The sequence below is a fragment of the Bubalus bubalis genome, chromosome 17 (assembly GCF_019923935.1).
Source record: "Bubalus bubalis isolate 160015118507 breed Murrah chromosome 17, NDDB_SH_1, whole genome shotgun sequence".
NCBI classification, from domain to species: Eukaryota; Metazoa; Chordata; class Mammalia; order Artiodactyla; family Bovidae; genus Bubalus; species Bubalus bubalis.
The window spans coordinates 29,896,215-29,918,007 of NC_059173.1; the positions used below are offsets into that span (position 1 = coordinate 29,896,215).

At 39.7% G+C, this 21,793-nt stretch overlaps 1 long non-coding RNA gene across 1 annotated transcript; it reads right to left on the bottom strand.

Moving 5' to 3' along the window:
- Positions 1-17,639: 17,639 nt before the first annotated feature.
- LOC123330066 lies at positions 17,640-18,185 on the bottom strand. Its single transcript, XR_006545774.2, has 2 exons — positions 17,993-18,185; positions 17,640-17,911 (listed from the first exon to the last, which is right to left on the bottom strand). It is a non-coding gene; the product is annotated as an uncharacterized LOC123330066 (long non-coding RNA).
- Positions 18,186-21,793: the final 3,608 nt, after the last annotated feature.

Below are 21,793 nucleotides of genomic sequence, written 5' to 3' on the forward strand. Positions count from 1 at the left end.
TTTCAATATTAGCATCTCCAGATGATACTAGAAATCTAGAGGACTGATACACATGCATAGTGGAATACAATGAACTCTGGAGTTAAAAAACCTTATTTAATACTGCACCTCAACAAGGTATCTATCTTCCCCAAGTACATTCCCCAGATGGAAAATAAAAATGTATGCGCCTTTGAAATAACATTCTCAGGACTACAGGAGGTGAATTAACAACCTGCTTTCTATTTTACATAATCTGTCATGAATGATGAAGCAAACACCCCTCGACCTGCCATCAACTGAAGAAATAGGACATTTCTAGCACCTCTGAAGTGACCCTGTGGCCCTCATGAACACCTTTCCATCACAAGGGTGGCTGCTACTGTGAATTGTTTGGTTTAAGACCTCACTTTGGGTTATTTTCTTACTATATGAATCTCTAACAAATTTTTAAGTTCTGTATATATGGTGAATTGATATAAGTGATATTAAAGAAGTGTATTCCCTGCAACTTACATTATCCGTTCTATTCAGTTGTTAAGATTTCCTTTGGCTAACCCTGTGATATAATGATAATAAGGATTCTAATTCCTTGTTGATAGTCCAATTTAGGCTGCTACAAACAGTGTCATTTTTTAATGTCTTTTATTTATTTTTTGGTCCCATGGCATGTGGAATCTTAGTTCTCTAACCAAGGATTGAACCTGCATCCTCTGCATTGGAAGGATGGAGTCTTAACTGCTTGACCACCAGGGAAGTCCCTGAACAATGTTGTTTTGAAAACATACTCAAGTGTTTCCTTGTCCCATACCTACCAGGGTGTGTCTATCGATGGTCCCATGAATGGATCTGCTGGATCGTTGAGCAGGTGCATTTCAGTTTTGTAAGACTTCACCCTGCTTCCCAAAGCAGGAGTGGAAATATAAACTCCCACTGGCTTCTGTAGAAAGTTAATCATTTGTTCATTCAAAAGGAAAAGAAACTTCCTTCTGGCATTCTTGGAGGTAATTTTTAAATAACTTTTCAATTCTTTCCAAGACATCAGATAATTATTTTTTTGTCTTTTCTTTTTAGTTTAGCTTCTTTTGGAGAAAATGCTGGGTATACAGAATGACAGAGAATAGCATTGATTTTATGTAATTTTAACTTTTTAGAATAGAGTTGAAAATCATATTCCTTGGTAACAGTCCAATAGTCTGGTCATTTATAATATGGATGTGCTTCCAGCACAGCAAAGCATTGAAGTGGCAAGTGGGGGGGTGGTTGGTGCAGAAGAGAGAGCAGGTGCTCACGATAACCTATTCAAATAAAGTTTCCTAGATTGTGCATTCTAATATCCAAATGACATTGAAGGTTGCACCTTTAAAATACAGACTTAATAAGCACAAAATACAGAATTCATTTCTAAATGTTGGTGGTCATAGCTTATACTGGGGGAGATTAAGCCCAGAGTAAAAGAGAGAGAGGGGCATCCTTCACAGATACACATATATGAATAGAACAGCATTTGGAAAGAATAAACTGTCAGCCATGTCTTTCATGGGGCTTCCCAGGTGGCACCAGTGGTAAAGTGCCTGCCTGTGCAGGAGATGTGGGTTCATTTCCTGGGTCGGGAAAATCCCCTGGAGGAAGGCATGTCAATCCAGTCCACTATCCTTACCTGGAGAGTCCCATGGACAGAGGAGCCTGGCTGGCTACAATCCACAGAGTTGCAAAGAGTCAGACACAACTGAAGCAACTTAGCATATACAGATGCATGCCTTCTGTTTTGAAACTGTACTCAGTGGGCCGAGGAAGACGTCCAGGTTCTTTGTGGTACAGTCTTAAAGCACATTTGCAATGGAATGAAATGGAAGACGGCATTTCATTATCATCCAGTTCTCATGGGAGAAGAGAATTCTCTGACATGTTTCAAGGATATAAAGATCCTGCCCTTTATCTGAGTCCTCCCCTGCCCCAGCTGGATGGAAGGAATGTACACATGAGAGAGAAGTAAAATTTCAGTCTGTGCATGATCACTCACCTTGGCAAACTCAGAAGGTGTCTGAGATTTCATTATCCTAGTCTAGAGTGTAAAAGTGTCCCAAAGCAAAAGAATATTTACAGATGATAACAAGAAGACTTAGTATGCAAAACATGACCCTAAATCTAAAATAAGTGTTAGTTAGATATGTTCTTGTGTAATCTAACATCTAGACCCTTTACTGGAGAGGCAGTACAGGGGAGGGGTCAAGAGATATAAACTGGTATAGCCACTATGGAGCACAGTATGGAGGTTCCTTAAAAAACTAAAAACAGAGCTGCCTTATGGCCCAGCAGTCCCACTGCTGGGCACATATCTGGAGAAAACTCTAAGTTGAAAAAGTGCTTGCATTGCAATGTTCATTGCAACACATTTTACAGTAGCCAGGACATGAAAGCAACCTGTGTTAATTGACAGAGAAATGGATAAAGAAGATGTGGTACATTTATACAATGAAATATTAGCCATAAAAAAGAACGAAATAATGCCATTTGCATCAACACAGATGGATTTAGAGATTGTCATACTAAGTGAAATATGTCATAAAGAGACCAATAAGCATCCTATGATATCATTTATATATAGAATATTAAAAATGATATAACTGAACCTACATACAAAACAGAAATAGATTCACAGACACAGAAAACAAAAAGAAAGGGGAGTGAAGAGGGATAAATTAGGAGTATGGAATTAACATATACACACTACTATATATAAAATATATAACCAATAAGGGCCTACTGTATAGCACAGGGAATTATAGTCAATATCTTGTAATAACTCATAATAGAAAAGAATCTGAAAAAGAATATATACATAACTGAATCACTTTGCTGTATACCTGAAACTATATTTTAATAAAAAATAAATAAAAAGAAACCATCAGAAAAAAATAAATGAGCATTAATCCCTCTGGGGACTACTACCCCCCTTTTCAACACATAAAAGTGTTTATTAGAGGTAAATGCTTAGGCCACAGACCACAGACTTCTGGGTCTGCTACTCACCAAATGGCTCTTTAAAGGCAAATACAAGAGCTTCCTGTGCCTCAGTTTTCTCATTTGTAAGATGAGAACAAGAATATTAGCCACATCCTAGGAGTCACATGGGGATTAAGTTATACCTAAAGCAGTTGGAAAAGTGCCTGACATACATGGCAAGTTTTCAGAAATGGGTTATCCTTACTGTCCTCACCAGCATCATCACTTGCTACGGAGCCACTTTCACAAACATCAGGTTTGTGGACAGCAATGATGCAGAACTTCCGATTATACCTCATTGTTGACACTCAGCACAAGCTTATTTATCACATCACCCTCAAAGCATGGAAGGAACCAGAAGCATGATATTTGTGCACTTCAATCAGACTTTACTTTGACAATCAGTTCAAACAATCAGTGTTTTCATTCCTAAAACATATAAATAGCTGAAGAGCAAAAGGACTGAAATCAGAAAACTCTTTACACCAATTTCAGAAGCTTACAGCTTTCTGCTTACACTGTGACTCTGCACGACAGATGCACAAAGAAAATATGTCAGCCAAGAACATTTAAAATTGTATATTATATTTAGTCTTAGAAAATGGATTTAAGCTATAAATCAAAAGTTTATTTCTTACACCACACATATATGTTTATATTTATTATTAACTTGCAAATGACAGGAGGTAGATGGTTACATTTCAAAAGCCATTTTTAATTCTAACTAAATTGAGTTTATAAATTGTCCAAATGGAAGTTGATCTTTGTCTTTACTTGTTTTATGTTTGCTTCCTCATTTTGTTCCTTTTTTTCTTATTTCTCTAATAAATATCTATAACACTTCCACCTTGTTTTCTAGTGAGGAGGGAAATGTTATTAAGTCACCCAGGGCAAAACAGAATAACTCAGCATATGAAGAAACTCCTCACCCCAGGACAGACAGGAAATGTAGCTTGCAAAAGCCACACACACAAAAAAAATTCAGTCTTTCCCAATTACTCCAATTATTTTGAATGCAATTTGAACTTAATTCAAATCATATATTTTCTGTTTTTTAACGTCTACTGGGGGAGCCAGAGTCTGTGTAATAGACTCAGTCCACCATCTCAAAGTAACTCAAAGAGAGTTACTTCCACCTTCTGAAGCACTGTGGCCATTCATCTACTCCCATGTGGCATGTGTTCTCTATACCTTGTGCTTCAGCTGTTTGAGCTGCTGTTTTCTCTTCCCTATAAAGCCCCACGGCAGCAAGTACAGGGACATGGGAATGGTAGACAGTATCCTTGTACTTGTCAAAAACTTAGGATGTCCAAGTAGCATTACATGTGTTTCCTAACTTTGTATGAATATTATTTATATTATATAGATGTGAAAACTGAGGCCCAGAAAAACGAAGGTAGTTTACATTCTTCTCTGATTTCAGAGTCCAAACTCTTTTGATGATGGTAGAGACTGAAATCACTTTTTAATATCTTTCTTGTTATCTTGTTTTATTTATTTACTTATTTTTCTTTTCTTTTTTTTGGCTGTGTTGCTCAGTGTTCCCTGATTTTGGTTGCCTGACAAAAGATCAAACCTATGCCCTCTGCAGTTGAAGCATGGTGTCTTAACCCCTGAGCCTTCAGGGAAGTTCTTTGATTCATTTTCTAATCCCTCCCACAGAGCAGAACGTGTATCTTCACTCATAGAAATTCTCAATAAATGACAGAAAATAAATATTTCCTTGCAAATGTTCTACATTACAAATATAGAGCAAATATTTCAATATTTTTCATCTATCTTTTCTGAAAAGTTGTTTTTATAACTGGCTATACTGTGCTGAAATACACACACAAACACACAATTGCACACACAATAAAAAGAAAAGCTGTCCAGACTCCAAAATGAGTAAGTTTAAAGCACATTAGCAATGCTTGTATATTTGAGAGTGTCAAAGTGAAATTTAAACATGTCTTTTCACATGTTTCATATGTAAACAAATAAATATGCCATATTCTTTTAGAGTATGATTTTTTATTCTCTCAAATACACTGGGCTCAGTTGGGTTGTATGTATCAGTGAATTTAATTAGTTAATATGGGTTAATTTCACAGCCACTGTGTGGTCTAGTCTACTCAAAAGTAATAAAAGACTTTCTAAATATATTTGTTGTCATTGGACACCAGACTCTAACATATTTACTTTACCAAGTAGTTAATTGTGTGGGTTTAAAAATATTTAGGAATATTACTCAGTCATAAAAAGGAATGAATTTGAGTCAGTTCTACTGAGGTGGATGAACCTAGAACCTATTATACCGATTGAAGCAATCAGAAAGAGAAAAACAAATATCGTATATTAACACATATATATGGAATATAGAAAAATGATACTGATGAACCTATTTGCAGGTCAGGAATGGAGCCACAGATGTAGAGCCGCAGAATAGACTCGTGGACACAGCAGGAGGAGGAGGTAAGATGAAATGAGGAAGTAGCATTGACATATGTATACTACAATGTGTAAAACTGATAGATAGTGGGAAGCTGCTGTATAGCACAGGGAGCCCAGCTTGGCACTCTGTGACAATATAGAGGGGTGCAATTGGCATAGGAGGGAGGTTGAGGAGGGAGGGGTGATATATATATATATATACACATATGTATAATTATGGCCAATTCCCATTGTTATACAGCAGAAACCAACACAACATTGTAAAGCAATCAGGATGGGGAGCACAGGTATACCTGTGGCGGATTCATCTCGATGTTTGGCAAAAGTAATACAACATTGTAAAGTTTAAAAATAAAATAAAATTTAAAAAAATAATAAAAATAATTAAAAAAAACTTTATTCACAGGGGAAAAAAAAACACAGTAAAAACTCATTTTAATAAAACAAGTCTACAGATAGAGCAAATATCTCAAATGTGTTGTAATATGTCACATGCTAGCTGACACTGTGAACTGCTTGTGGAGAGGCCTGCATGGTAAGTGTGGACAATGACAATGGCCAGGAAGGAACTGAGGCCCTTGATCCAACAGTCTTCAAGAAGCTGGAGGCTGGCCGCAGCCAGGAGAGGAGGCGGGAGAACTCTGGTTGTGCCTTCAGATGAGGTTACGGCCCCTGCCAATGTTGTAACTACATGTCGCAGGAGACCCTGAAGCAAAGAATCCAGCCAAGATGTATACAGACACCTGACTTGTAGAGATTGTGAGGTCGCTTTATGCCAGGAAGTCTTGGTATGTATATTTTTTAAATAACAAAAGATAACTAATGCATTTAATAACATCAAATAGCTGAATGAAAAGGAACAAAAGTAAATTTCTTCTTTCAAACAATGACTTGTAAAGCTATTGGGTTAGTCAAAATTTTGTTCAGGTTTTTCCATAAAATATGACAAAAAACCCAAACAAACTTTTGACCAACCCATTATTTGCAAAACACACACACAACACAGGGTAGTGCTTAAAAGCATAAATTCTGGAGCCAAAATTCAGGGTTTAGCCCATTAACTAAACAATATATCTTTAAGAAAGATGTTGAATTAAAAGGTTTTTATTTAAAAGTCTGTTTAAACAAGGTCTTTTTGATCAGGGAACTATATTCAATATCCTGTGATAAAGCATAATGTAAAAAAATACAAAAAAGAATGTGTGTGTATATATATATATAACTAATTCATTTACTGTATGTAGAACTTAATAAAACACTGCAAATTAACTATTCTTCAATTAAAAAAAAATTAAATTAAAAACATTTTCTGCTCAACTTGATTCAGAGCTTGACTGTACCATCCAGAGCATCTGAGCATGGGGCTGGTTGTTTGAAGCACTCACTAACAGATATTAGAGAGACCTTTCTATAGAATCAGTGAAGTCCACGAAGGAAGAGAGAAATCTCACGAGGAAAACGAATTTAGAATGTACATGCAGCAACTGCAGCAACTGTCTTTCAAAAAGTGATTTTCTGTGGTCTCTCCACACAGGAACAGGTAGAAGAATCCTGTCCATGGAAGGTCTATCTGTTGTATGCTGATATTTTCACCTGATTTTGTTTCAATATTTGAAAAAAAGCGTGCCTTTCAATCACTTTTCCCCTTTCACTCTCATTGTTTCTTGCTTCTCGTGGAGCAGGCAAGAGTTGTCCAGCCGAGAAATCAGCACAGGTGAAAAAGGAGACCTACCAAACGATGGAAATCTGCAAGAATGGGGCTCTTGTAGATGCTTGTCGGAGCCTGTGGGTGTGTGCATTTCAAGTCCCAAGCCTCATGAGAATGTTCCTCCCCAGTGGGATCAGAAATACTCAGGAAGAAAATTTCTCATGCATGTTGCCAGAATATTAACTCCCACAATGCTTTCCTCTGAAATGAATTCTAATTTGCTTCAGAAAATAAACCTAGTGCTTCCATGGAACCAGACTTCTCACTGCCTGATGACACTGTCAGACAAAACCTAAGTGATGTTCAGAAATTAGGAGCCCAGAGATAAACTATGAACATTTGGCTCTTGGAAGAAACAGCTTCCAAACAAATAGAGGGAACTTTTGTTAGACTTTCCCATTGGTTGCCTTCTGCGGGAATATTTTTTTTTTTTTTTAATTTACGTCTAGTTGACTTACAATGTTGTGTTAATTTCAGGTGTACAGTAAAGTGAATCAGTTATACATATACATATATTCACTCTAGGGTATTTTTAGATGCTTTTTGTCATTGATTTTTGAAGCAACAACTACTTATTGCAACAACTCCTTATTTCTAGGTCCAGAGAAATTCTGCATCTTCTACACATACACAGAGAAAACCAGGCTTCCAGGCCATCTACTGACAGACCTGTGTGTAGTGAGCACAAAAACAGCAAATGACTCCCATCGTTAGGACTAAAGCCAGAGCCAACCTCAAGGAAATTGGAGTCAACAAAAATGACCTGAGGACACTGATTATTTCAGCCTGCCTTTTCAGTGTGTTCTGGGGCTGGGGGGAATAAATGTATTAGATGAAAATACTAAAAGAATTTTTGTAGGAAAATGCTTATATTCTTTAGTGTGTTGATATGAGGATTGAGAAGAAGAGAGAAAAGGGGACTATTAGCAATTGCCCATGAGGTTAATGCAAAATGGAAAGTAACAAATTATAGTCAATTTTACATCGTTTGTAATTTGGGGGGCAAGTAAGCCAAAATAACAGTAGTGTTAGAGAACAGGATCGACTTGATTAGGGAAGCTGAGATACATTAAAGAGCCATCTCCCCATTCAAAGATCTTCCACCTGCTGGCAGGGTACCAGAACTGCCCCAGATCTAGTCATGTCTTTGGTTAAATCACTCTGGTTCCCATTTAAAGAAGAATTTTACTTTAGGCAGCTTAGTACTTCTCATCCAATTATTCCATGAGAGTCCTGGAGAAATGAAATCAAGGATACGTCAGGTACGGTTTACATCAGTGGGACCACCTGGTCCAGGTAAAGTGGACCCTAAGGGGGAGTTCTGCTGGAATCCTTCAGTACTGGATTCCTGTTAACTACAAAAGAACTTACTTTAATTAATTAAAAATCTCTTTCTTTATAATTATTTTTAAAAAGCTAATTAAAAAAAAAAAAACCCTCAAAACTAACTTGTTTTTATATCACTTCTCCTACTATGTGTAATGAGTAGTGGATTAACCAAGATATTTTTAGCAGAAATAAAACAAGCTGAAAAGGGGAAAAAAAGTATAAAAATATATGAAGTGAAACATTTATTGCTGCAAAGATAAGTGACAGCAATTACATTTTCCAAAAACTACTACTGCTGCATAACTCTTTCCAAAGCTGATTTTCAACCATTTTGGAAATGATGCCTTTCTTTAAGACTCCTATGAAAGGTAACTGACACTTTAGGCTCTCCAGAAGGACCAGTTGGGAGCAGAACACACCCAAATAGGATAGTTAACTTGCCAAAAAGTTGAAAGACCTCTGCCTGCAAAATGGGACATGGCATACATTGTTCAGTCTGTTTGCAGGGTAATGGAGTTTTAATCCCAAAAATGTCCTTTGAGTGGAACAAGGTCACTGAAGAGTAAAATCAGTGAGGTTTGTCTCAACATGTGAGTATGGGGTATCTGATTGAAAATGATGTTTCCTTCACACTATTGCATCCACTGTTTGTACTGTGGTTATCTAAAGCCCAACTTTACAATAAACTTGGAAGATTCCTGGGCTACCTTCACATTTCCTGTGTTAGTAAATGGTCTCTTCACTTCCCTGTTTCACAGACATACCTGTAAGTAGCTGCTCTTAAAATGGGTAAAGCAAAAAGAAAACAACCCTTTTTAGCAATGACCCAGGTCAGGAGGCTTCCTGGTTTTTATTGCCACTTCAAAGCCAAACCAGATAAAGCAGCTTAAGGTACTACTTTGACACTGAATGGAATTTGAGACAGCTGTCTGAGTAGCACGAGTTTTGAGATCATAGGAATTTTGCTTGAAAATCTTGCTTCTCACCCATATATGGCAGAGCCTGTGGAGCTCTCTGCTCACTTGAGCCAAGAATCCCTCTTCTATCCCCTGACCCACCAGACTTATGACCGCCAGTGCCTCTGATGGGTTCATCTCTCATTTTAGAAAGTCACGTGAGAGCTGTGAGCTGTGACTCTCAGTTTACATTGTTTATGCTTCCTTTCCAGTATGCTCCAACCAGCAGCAGGGATCATGAACGGAGCCCTGGATCAGAATGTTGCAAAGCCCTGGGTCAGAATGTTGCAAATACATTTCTTGTCCCCTGTAGACACACTTGACTCAGGCATCCCGCCTGAGTTAATGTAGGTCTTCTGATTGCAGCATGTCTAGAGTCTCAGGAAGTGCCTGTGCCACCCTCAGAGGATCGCTGCTTGTTTGAAGGAGCACATTTGCATCCCTGACCTCTCCGCCCATCTCTAATGCCACATAGGAGTCCACTTGGAGACATATTTAGCAGGAATATACTCTCTGCTTCATGCCACTCTGTCATATTCAGTGTTTCAAGGCTGATTTGACTCAGAAATGTCTAATCCTAGATATGAGCTGAGCAGATGATTTTCAGATCAGATGAGTGATAGCAGAGGTTTAAAGGGAAAATGTTGATTTCTAAAGAAAATAGGAAACTTGTCAGAGTTATTCATATTCTACTTAGAAAATGACCCAGGCTGAAAATGAAAGTGACGTGTGAAATCTAATATCTGCTGGAGTTCCTGGTTGCATCTGCAATGCAGTATAAGATTTTCCATTCCTCTGTTCAGCTTCAATAATAAATCTGAGGTCCAAGAATCATCCTCTGAGAAAGAAGCAAGAGATCAGATGAATCAAGAACATCAGACAGAAACAGGAAGCAGAAAGAAATGTATTGATCTTCTTTTGTTGAATGTTTACAACACAATAATACCAAGTTTAAAAAATAACTAAGGGCTTAATAAGAAAGCATCAGTTCAGTTCAGTTGAGTTGCTCAGTCGTGTCCGACTCTTTGCAACCCCATGAATTGCAGCATGCCAGGCCTCCCTGTCCATCACCAACTCCTGGAGTTCACTCAGACTCACTTCCATCCAGTCAGTGATGCCATCCAGCCATCTCATCCTCTGTCGTCCCCTTCTCCTCCTGCCCCCAATCCCTCCCAGCATCAGAGTCTTTTCCAATGAATCAACTCTTTGCATGAGGTGGCCAAAGTACTGGAGTTTCAGCTTCAGCATAATTCCTTCCAAAGAAATCCCAGGGCTGATCTCCTTCAGAATGGACTGGGTGAATCTCCTTGCAGTCCAAGGGACTCTCAAGTCTTCTCCAACACCACAGTTCAAAAGCATCAATTCTTCAGTGTTCAGCCTTCTTCACAGTCCAACTTTCACATCCATACATGACCACAGGAAAAACCATAGCCTTGACTAGGTGAACCTTTGTTGGCAAAGTAATGTCTCTGCTTCTGAATTTGCTATCTAGGTTGGACATAACTTTCCTTCCAAGGAGTAAGCGTCTTTTAATTTCATGGTGCAGTCATCATCTGCAGTGATTTTGGAGCCCGAAAAAACAAAGTCTGACACTGTTTCCACTGTTTCCCCATCTATTTCCCATGAAGTGGTGGGATCAGATGCCATGATCTTCGTTTTCTGCATGCTGAGCTTTAAGCCAACTTTTTCACTCGCCACTTTCACTTTCATCAAGAGGCTTTTGAGTTCCTCTTCACTTTCTGCCATAAGGGTGGTGTCATCTGCATATCTGAGGTTATTGATATTTCTCCCGGCAATCTTGATTCCAGCTTGTGCTTCTTCCAGCCCAGGGTTTCTCATGATGTACTCTGCATAGAAGTTAAATAAGCAGGGTGAAAATATACACCCTTGATGTACTCCTTTTCCTATTTGGAACCAATCTGTTGTTCCATGTCCAGTTCTAACTGTTACTTCCTGACCTGCATACAGATTTCTCAAGAGGCAGGTCAGGTGGTCTGGTATGCCCATCTCTTTCAGAATTTTCCACAGTCTATTGTGATCCACACAGTCAAAGGCTTTGGCATAGTCAATAAAGCAGAAATAGATGATTTTCTGGAACTCTCTTGCTTTTTCCATGATCCAGCGGATGTTGGCAATTTGATCTCTGGTTCCTCTGCCTTTTCTAAAACCATCTTGAACATCAGGAAGCTCACAGTTCACATATTGCTTAAGCCTGGCTTGGAGAATTTTGAGCATTACTTTACTAGCGTGTGAGATGAGTGCAATTGTGCGGTAGTTGGAGCATTCTTTGGCATTGCCTTTCTTTGGGATTGGAATGAAAACTGACCTTTTCCAGTCCTGTGGCCACTGCTGAGTTTTCCAAATTTGCTGGCAAATTGAGTGCAGCACTTTCACAGCATCATCTTTCAGGATTTGAAATAGCTCCACTGGAATTCCATCACCTCCACTAGCTTTGTTTGTAGTGATGCTTTCTAAGGCCCACTTGACTTCACACTCCAGGATATCTGGCTCTAAGTGGTTGATCACACCATAGTGCTTCTCTTGGTCATGAAGATCTTTTTTGTACAGGTCCGCTGTGTATTCTTGCCACCTCTTCTTAATATCTTCTGCTTCTGTTAGGTCCATAACATTTCTGTCCTTTATCGAGCTCTTCTTTGCATGAAATGTCCCCTTGGTATCTCTAATTCTCTTGAAGAGATCTCTAGTCTTTCCCATTCTGTTGTTTTCCTCTATTTCTTTTCATTGATCACTGGAGAAGGCTTTCTTATCTCTTCTTGCTATTCTTTGGAACTCTGCATTCAGATGCTTATATCTTTCCTTTTCTCCTTTGCTTTTTGCTTCTCTTCTTTTCACAGCTATTTGTAAGGCCTCCCCAGACAGCCATTTTGCTTTTTTGCATTGCTTTTCCATGGGGATGGTCTTGATCCCTGTCTCTTGCACAATGTCACGAACCTCATTCCATAGTTCATCAAGCACTCTATCTATCAGATCTAGGCCATTAAATCTATTTCTCACTTCCACTGTATAATCATAAGGGATTTGATTTAGGTCATACCTGAATGGTCTAGTGGCTTTCCCTACTTTCTTCAATTTGAGTCTGAATTTGGCAATAAGGAGTTCATGATCTGAGCCACAGTCAGCTCCTGGTCTTGTTTTCATTAACTGTATAGAGCTTCTCCATCTTTGGCTGCAAAGAATATAATCAATCTGATTTTGGTGTTGACCATCTGGTGATGTCCATGTATAGAGTCTTCTCTTGTGTTGTTGGAAGAGGGTGTTTGTTATGACCAGTGCATTTTCTTGGCAAAACTCTATTAGTCTTTGCCCTGCTTCATTCCGTATTCCAAGGCCAAATTTGCCTGTTACTCCAGGTGTTTCTTGACTTTCTACTTTTGCATTCCAGTCCCCTATAATGAAAAGGACCTCTTTTTTGGGTGTTAGTTCTAAAAGGTCTTGTAGGTCTTCATAGAGCCATTCAACTTCAGCTTTTTCAGCGTTACTGGTTGGGGCATAGACTTGGATTACTGTGATACTGAATGGTTTGCCTTGGAAATGAACAGAGATCATTCTGTGGTTTTTGAGATTGCATCCAAGTACTGCATTTCAGACTCTTTTGTTGACCATGATGGCTACTCCATTTCTTCTGAGGGATTCCTGCCTGCAGTAGTAGATATAATGATCATCTGAGTTAAATTCACCCATTCCAGTCCATTTTAGTTTGCTGATTCCTAGAATGTTGACATTCACTCTTGCCATCTCTTGTTTGACCACTTCCAATTTGCCTTGATTCATGGACCTGACATTCCAGGTTCCTATGCAGTATTGCTCTTTACAGCATCGGACCTTGCTTCTATCACCAGTCACATCCACAACTGGGTTTTGTTTTTGCCTTGGCTCCATCCCTTCATTCTTTCTGTAGTTATTTCTCCACTGATCTGCAGTAGAATATTGCGCACCTACTGACCTGGGGAGTTCCTCTTTCAGTATCATATAGAGAAACCCAAGCAAGATGGTAGGTGTTGCAAGAGGGCATCAGAGGGCAGACACACTGAAACCATACTCACAGAAAACTAGTCAGTCTTATCACACTAGGACCACAGCCTTGTCTAACTCAATGAAACTAAGCCATGCCCGTGGGGCAACCCAAGATGGGCAGGTCATGGTGGAGAGATCTGACAGAATGTGGTCCACTGGAGAAGGGAATGGCAAACCACTTCAGTATTCTTGCCTTGAGAACCCCATGAACAGTATGATAAGAAAGCATATAATATCCAAATGCCCAAACACTAGGGTGTCACTATCATAATAATGTTTGTTGTTACTTACTTATTTATTTATTTTTATGGACATAGACCATTTTTAGGGCTTTGCTGGTAGCTCAGCTGGTAAAGAATCCACCTGCAATGCAGGAGACCCCGGTTTGATTACTGATCAGGAAGATTCCCTGGAGAAGGGATAGGCTACCCATCTAGTATTCTTGGGCTTTCCAGGTGGCTCAAATGGTAAAGAATCTGCCTGTAATACAGTAAACCTGGGTTCGATCCCTGGGTTGGGAACAGCCCCTGGAGAAGGGCATGGCAACCCACTCAAGTATTCTTGCCTGGAGAATCCCCATTGACAGAGGAGCCTGGCGGGCTACAGTCCATGGGGTAGCAAAGAGTTGGACACAACTGAGTGACTCAACACAGCACAGCACAGACCATTTTTACAGTCTTTAATTGAATTTGTTACAATACTGCTTCTGTTTCAAGTTATGGTTAGCTCTCAGACCAGGGATTGAACCTGCACCCCCTGCATTGGTAGGTGAAGTCTTAACCACTGGACCACCAGTGAAGTCCCTTGCCATTATCTTTTAAACTGTTGTTTCTACAACTGTTCTTGGTCACATTTAAATATGATCCTGTATTTTCCGTCAATTTTCTCATATGGGAAATCATCCATAATGATGTTTTCAATTGATCTGATGTTAACAAAGTTATAAGTTAACACCTATGGCACCCTTCCAATTGAAGATTTATTTTCCTGTGTTCAGGGTAATATTTTTAAGAAAGTTTGGTGCATATTAATAGTCTTCCCAATAACCACATCTTGACATAAACTAAACATTTGCAAATGTCCGAGAAATTCAGAGGCATCACTTTGTTTTTGTTTTTTTCCCCATCATGTTTTCATGGGCTCCAGCACTTCCTGTCTCAACTTGTGCCAGGAAAAGTAACTACCAAAATAGGACAAAAATCTATTTCTGTCCTATGGTTTAAGAATTCAGCAGAAAATCAAGAGGTATTAGCAAATTCGTAGGCTCTCCAAACTGGAAAACATAAATATAGCCAAATGTTACACATGTAATAACCACTTTCTATGAAGTTTGGCCATAAGCACCATTCAATCAAAAGGAAAAATCAGTATTGAAAAAGTAGGGATGATGAGCCCTACTATTATACAGAGTGAAGTAAGCCAGAAAGAAAAACACCAATATAGTATACTAACGCATATATATGGAATTTAGAAAGATGGTAACAATAACCCTGTGTACAAGACAGCAAAATAGACACCAATGTATAGAACAGTCTTATGGACTCTGTTGGAGAGGGAGAGGGTGGGAAGATTTGGGAGAAAGGCATTCAAACATGTATAATAACATGTATGAAACAAGTTGCCAGTCCAGGTTCGATGCATGATACTGGATGCTTGGGGCTAGTGCACTGGGATGACCCAGAGGGATGGTATGGGGAGGGAGGAGGGAGAAGGGTTCAGGATGCGGAACACATGTATACCTGTGGTGGATTCATTTTGATATTTGGCAAAACTAATACAATTTTGTAAAGTTTAAAAATAAAATAAAATTAAAAAAAAAATTTATTAGGCAAGTTGGCTTGCTGCTGCTGCTCTAAGTCGCTTCAGTCGTGTCCGACTCTGTGCGACCCCACAGACGGCAGCCTTCCAGGCTCCCCCATCCCTGGGATTCTCCAGGCAAGAACACTTGGTCACTTGCCAAAGTTACCATAGAACCAAAAGGGTAATAATGGTGTTCCTCTAACCCCAATACACTGAAGATGGTCCACATAAGACACCATGAATTAACTACTATTAATCATATATTTTATTATTATTTAATGATCAATTGATATTGGAAAATAAATCTATCCTTTAGCTAATACATAAAGCCTAATTTAACCATTTAATTCTTTTCATTTAAACTATGACAAACATTTCACCAACATATATTTTCCTTTAGAACTTGATATATTTAAGCAATAATTTTATATTCTTATTTTGTCATAACTTGAAAGTATTTAAAAGATACTCCTTTCAGAAAGATAAGCATATTTCCCAGTATTCACTTACGTCTTCCACACTTAGATTTCCCTACCCAGCATCAAGGATGAAAATGGTGATAGAAGTGAAGCATTGTGGGCAAATCCCATTTTTAAAGTGTTGTCCTGTTATCAAAGCATGAACATCAGTCCTACTGAAACAAAAACACATCGTCCTTCACAGTTCATGGGCCTCAAAAAAAAAAAAAAAAAAAAAAGAATACAAAATTCAATGAGTTTTTGATAGAAAGGGATATTTAAATTCACACTTGTACTGTTCATAAAAGCAGACCACTGCCGTTTTGCAACTCCAAAAGTTGCCTTTTCCTACTGAGAAATATCTACTTTAACTAGAACTGGGGGAAAAAAAATTATGTAACAGAAAATACAGGATCTTGTTACCATATACACCATCAGACTCTCAGTAGGTCAGTTGGTTGTCCTATTAATAATCATCAGTCGACTGGAACCAACTCCTACTTACAACTCTCATCAACATGAGTCAGATGACTGAGAATCTTAGAATCAAGCATTTCTTCTGGTTTCTGACTATACAGCTCCTGATCACATTATTCTTTGACCTGTCCTTTGAAATGCAGCTCTGTGTACTGGTTCTAGAGGACAAACAATGGCCATGAAGTATGACAGGGGGTACTGGGGAAAGGGAGCCACTGCACCAGATAAGCCCCCCGTCTGCTGCAGTAGCTGACATACCACCACTTAGAACCCTGTCCTTCCATATCTTGCGCTCATGCTCTTTGGGCAGTTCCAGCAAATTAAACAGAGTCGCACAAAGCCAAATCACACCCATTTTCCGTCCAAGAGAGACCTAGAACTCTCTCAGGAATTAGAACTCTCTCAGGAACTAGACATGTTGAGAACTCAGGGAAATTGCTCCTGGATGGAGCTGAACGTACAGAGAGGTGAGGTTTCTGCAGATAGAGCAGTGAACCTTTGAGGGCAGAGTCTCCCTGTGATGGTCAGCCATTCCTCCTCCTTAAATTCCCCTTACAGTTTATGCTTTCCTCCTCCAGGCTCCACCCTGACCTGCCTGCCCTCACCTGCAATTGCTCCTCCCGCTGCTTTATGAGTCACAGTAGATGCATCTGAGTCCACTTTGGAATATTCCCCAGGAAAACAACACCTGACAACGTGATATCAGTGAATTACTATTTCTCTTTCTGGCATTACTACCCATATTTGGACTCTCTAGGCATGGCAGAGCCATTTTTCTTATATTAAGAACATAGCAAAATATTTCATGTAGTACAATTATTCTGTGGTTACATCGTTCCTTTCTTAGAAAAACCTATGCTCAGAAAATGATATATATGATAGACCACTTTGAAAATTTAGGGACTGTGAGAGACGATTAGCAGGTTTTTCCCCAAGCTCATCATTCAAAGTGAAGGAGAAGAAAAATGAAAATAAAAAAAAGCTCTTGGATGAAGAATTTAACATCCTAGTTGGAAATTCTATAAAGCTCAAGACACACTGAATGATATTTAACAGGCCCCTACCTACCTCTTCAAAGAAAAGGAAAAAAGAACAGAGGGATAAAGAAAACATGCACTTGAAGCGTGATGCAATCCTTAACAGCCCCTCGGAAAGGCCCTCCATTCTTTCTCCTGACATAGCTAAGCTTGAGAGACAGCTACTCCCTATCTCCTCCTCCAGGCTAAGCCTGTCCTCTGCTGCAGGGATGGGCAACTGGTTTCTCAGTCTAGAACCTGAAAGGAACACATAGCTTCTGAAACCGACTGCTCTTTTATCACAGCTGGGGAAGCGATGTTCCAGAACATGTCACACAGTTTCTTCCCTAATTTATGTGATTTCAGGAGCACTTAGGCTCATCTAGAATATTATTTCTGTATTGTGGTTGACCAGAGGGTGAAGAACACTCACTCCTTCCAAGCATGTTGCATTCTTCTTTAATCTGGTTTTAACAGAAGTGCTTTCCAATCAAAAACTCATCAGATTTCAAGTCAAAATATACCAGACCAAGAGGGCTTGGATTTGGCATCAGGGAAGGACCTGGTGATCAGGTCCTTGAGATTGTGGAAATCAAGACGATCACATTATGCATGGACAGGGGTTACCACAGTTATAGGCAGCCATGAAGCAATCTCCGCCCTTTCCACTTCATGTGGCAAGCTTTACACCCATCACTTGAAGCTGCTCAACATCTGTGAAATAAAATGTCCTTGATTCATTGGCTATTTTCCACATTGAGTCCCACCTTCCCAAGGGAAGACCAGAAAACTCACATCTTTGGGTTCCCTGGCAGCACAGTACTTAGGTCCTGCTGATCAGACTTGCCCAGGTGATACTTGGATTCATGCAGGAGATACTGAAGGAAGTGTTTGTCATCTAACCAGTGATTTTGGGGAGATCCTGCTCCTCAGGATCTGCAAGTGCACAGCTGCTGACATTCATAGGTTCTCACAGACACAACAGCAGTGTTTCCATTTGGGAAGTCTCTGTATTGTGGCTGGAAACAACCTTGTCTGTAGTTTTGAAATCTGGCTCTCTGTTCAACCTGGCAGTAACCTCTAATAGAACATTTTTCTGCTTAGATTATTCCAAACAAGCTCTGTTGTTTAGACTAACAGGCACTGACCAACACATAATCCTATAAATTTTTAATTCCTCATTAGCTAAAGTTCCTTTTCTTTTAGTTCAGCATGTAAGCCCTTTGATATCTGTCCCTCTGGGTTCTGGTTTTAGCCTTTGTGTTCATGATGACAAGATATCCTCTTTCTGCCTTCATATAATTGACAAAGCTGTGATAAGACCTGTATAGCATGAGCCAATGGACATCCTGGTTTCCCACTTGGATGTTACAGCCTGAGACATGATGACAGTCAAAGCCCTATCATGTATGTGGGTGCTCTAAACTAACTCACAAACAGACATGTGCAGCCAAAATATCTAGGGTTATATTTGTGGGGGAGGGTTGTTTTAAAATGCACCTCCAAGTGATCCCAGTGGTCACAACTTTCTCTCACAATCCCTTTATTTTCCTGGAGGCTGGACCTTTATTCTCAACAGCACACAACCAAGTGAGAAGCAATCACTTCTGCCATGAGATTATAAAAGTCTGCAATTTCTTTTTTTATTATTATAAAAGCAAAGTTATTTTATTTGAACAACTTAACTGGAGAGAAGGGCTTCCCTGTTAGCTCAGTGGTAAAGAGCAATCTACAGATTCAATGCAATCCCTATCAACCTACCAACGGTATTTTTCACAGAGCTAGAACAAATAATTTCACAATTTGTATGAAAATACAAAAAAACCTTGAATAGTCAAAGCAATCTTGAGAAAGAAGAATGGAACTGGAGGAATCAACCTGCCTGACTTCAGGCTCTACTACAAAGCCACAGTCATCAAGACAGTATGGTACTGGCACAAAGACAGAAATATAGACCAATGGAACAAAATAGAAAGCCCAGAGATAAATCCACACACCTATAGACACCTTATCTTTGACAAAGGAGGCAAGAATATACAATGGAGAAAAGACAATCTCTTTAACAAGTGGTGCTGGGAAAACTGGTCAACCACTTGTAAAAGAACGAAACTAGAACACTTTCTAACACCATACACAAAAATAAACTCAAAATGGATTAAAGATCTAAATGTAAGACCAGAAACTATAAAACTCTTAGAGGAGAACATCGGCAAAACACTCTTCAACATAAATCACAGCAGGATCCTCTATGACCCACCTCCCAGAGTATTGGAAATAAAAGCAAAAATAAACAAATGGGACCTAATTAAAATTAAAAGCTTCTGCACAACAAAGGAAACTATAAGCAAGGTGAAAAGACAGCCTTCAGAATGGGAGAAAATAATGACAAATGAAGCAATGGACAAACAACTAATCTCAAAAATATACAAGCAACTCCTGCAGCTCAATTCCAGAAAAATAAATGACCCAATCAAAAAATGGGCCAAAGAACTAAATAGACATTTCTCCAAAGAAGACATACAGATGGCTAACAAACACATGAAAAGATGCTCAATATCACTCATTATCAGAAAAATGCAGATCAAAACCACAATGAGGTACGATTTTACGCCAGTCAGAATGGCTGCAATCCAAAAGTCTACAAGCAATAAATGCTGGAGAGGGTGTGGAGAAAAGGGAACCCTCTTACACTGTTGGTGGGAATGCAAACTAGTACAGCCACTATGGAGAACAGTGTGGAGATTCCTTAAAAAACTGGAAATAGAACTGCCTTGATGAAAGTGAAAGTGGAGAGTGAAAAAGTTGGCTTAAAACTCAACATTCAGAAAATGAAGATCATGGCATCCGGTCCCATCACTTCATGGGAAATAGATGGGGAAACAGTGTAAACAGTGTCAGACTTTCTTTTTCTGGGCTCTAAAATCACTACAGATGGTGACTGCAGCCATGAAATTAAAAGACGTTTACTCCTTGGAAGGAAAGTTATGACCAACCTAGATAGAATATTGAAAAGCAGAGACATTACTTTGCCAACAAAGGTCCATCTAGTCAAGGCTATGGTTTTTCCTGTGGTCATGTATGGATATGAGAGTTGGACTGTGAAGAAGGCTGAGCGCCGAAGAGTTGATGCTTTTGAACTGTGGTGTTGGAGAAGACTCTTGAGAGTCTCTTGGACTGCAAGGAGATCCAACCAGTCCATTCTGAAGGAGATCAGCCCTGGGATTTCTTTGGAAGGAATGATGCTAAAGCTGAAACTCCAGTACTTTGGCCACCTCATGTGAAGAGTTGACTCCTTGGAAAAGACTCTGATGCTGGGAGGGATTGGGGGCAGGAGGAGAAGGGGATGACAGAGGATGAGATGGCTGGATGGCATCACTGACTCGATGGACGTGAGTCTGAGTGAACTCCGGGAGTTGGTGATGGACAAGGAGGCCTGGCGTGCTGCGATTCATGGGGTCGCAAAGAGTCTGACACGACTGAGCAACTGATCTGATCTGATCTATACTCCAGCAATCTCACTGCTGGGCATACACACCGAGGAAACCAGAACTGAAAGAGACACATATACCCCAATGTTCATTGCAGCACTGTTTATAATCGCCAGGACATGGAAGCAACCTAGATGTCCATCAGCAGATGAATGGATAAGAAAGCTGTGGTACATATACACAGTGGAGTATTACTCAGCCATTAAAAAGAATACATTTGAATCAGTTCTAATGAGGTGGATGAAACTGGAGCCTATTATACAGAGTGAAGTAAACCAGAAAGAAAAATACCAATACAGTATACTAACGCATATATATGGAATTTCGAAAGATGGTATTGATAACCCTGTATGCGAGACAGCAAAAGAGACACAGATGTATAGAACAGTCTTAACAGTCTTTTGGACTCTATGGGAGAGGGAGAGGGTGGGACGATTTGGGGGAATGGCACTAAAACCTGTATATTATCATATAAGAAACGAATCGCCAGTCTGGGTTTGACACAGGAAGCTTGGAGCTGGTGCACTGGGATGACTCGGAGGGATGGTATGGGGAGGGAGGTGGGAGCAGGGCTCAGGATGGGGAACACGCGTATGCCCGTGGCGGATTCATGTTGATGTGTGGCAGAACCAATACAATATTGTAAAGTAAAAAAAAAAAATTAAAAATTAAAAAAAAAAAAAAAGAATCCACTTGCCAATGCATGAGAGGCAGTTTCAATCCCTGGATCACGAAGATCCCCTGGAGAAGGAAATGGCAGCCCACTTCAGTATTCTTTCTTGGGAAACCCCATGAACAGAAGAACCTGACAGGCTACAGTCCATGGGGTCGCAGAGAGTTGGGCACAACTTAGTGACTAAACGGGCTTCCCTGATAGCTCAGTTGGTAAAGAATCTGCCTGCAATGCAGGAAACCCTGGTTCGATTCCTGGGTTGGGAAGATCCCCTGGAGAAGGAAGAGGCTACACGCAAGTATTCTTGGCCTTCCCTGGTGGCTCAGCTGGTGAGGAATCTGCCTGCAATGTGTGAGACCTGGGTTCGATCCTTGGGTTGGGAGGATCCCCTGGAGAAGGAAAAGGCTCCCAGTCCAGTATTCTGGCCTGTATAGT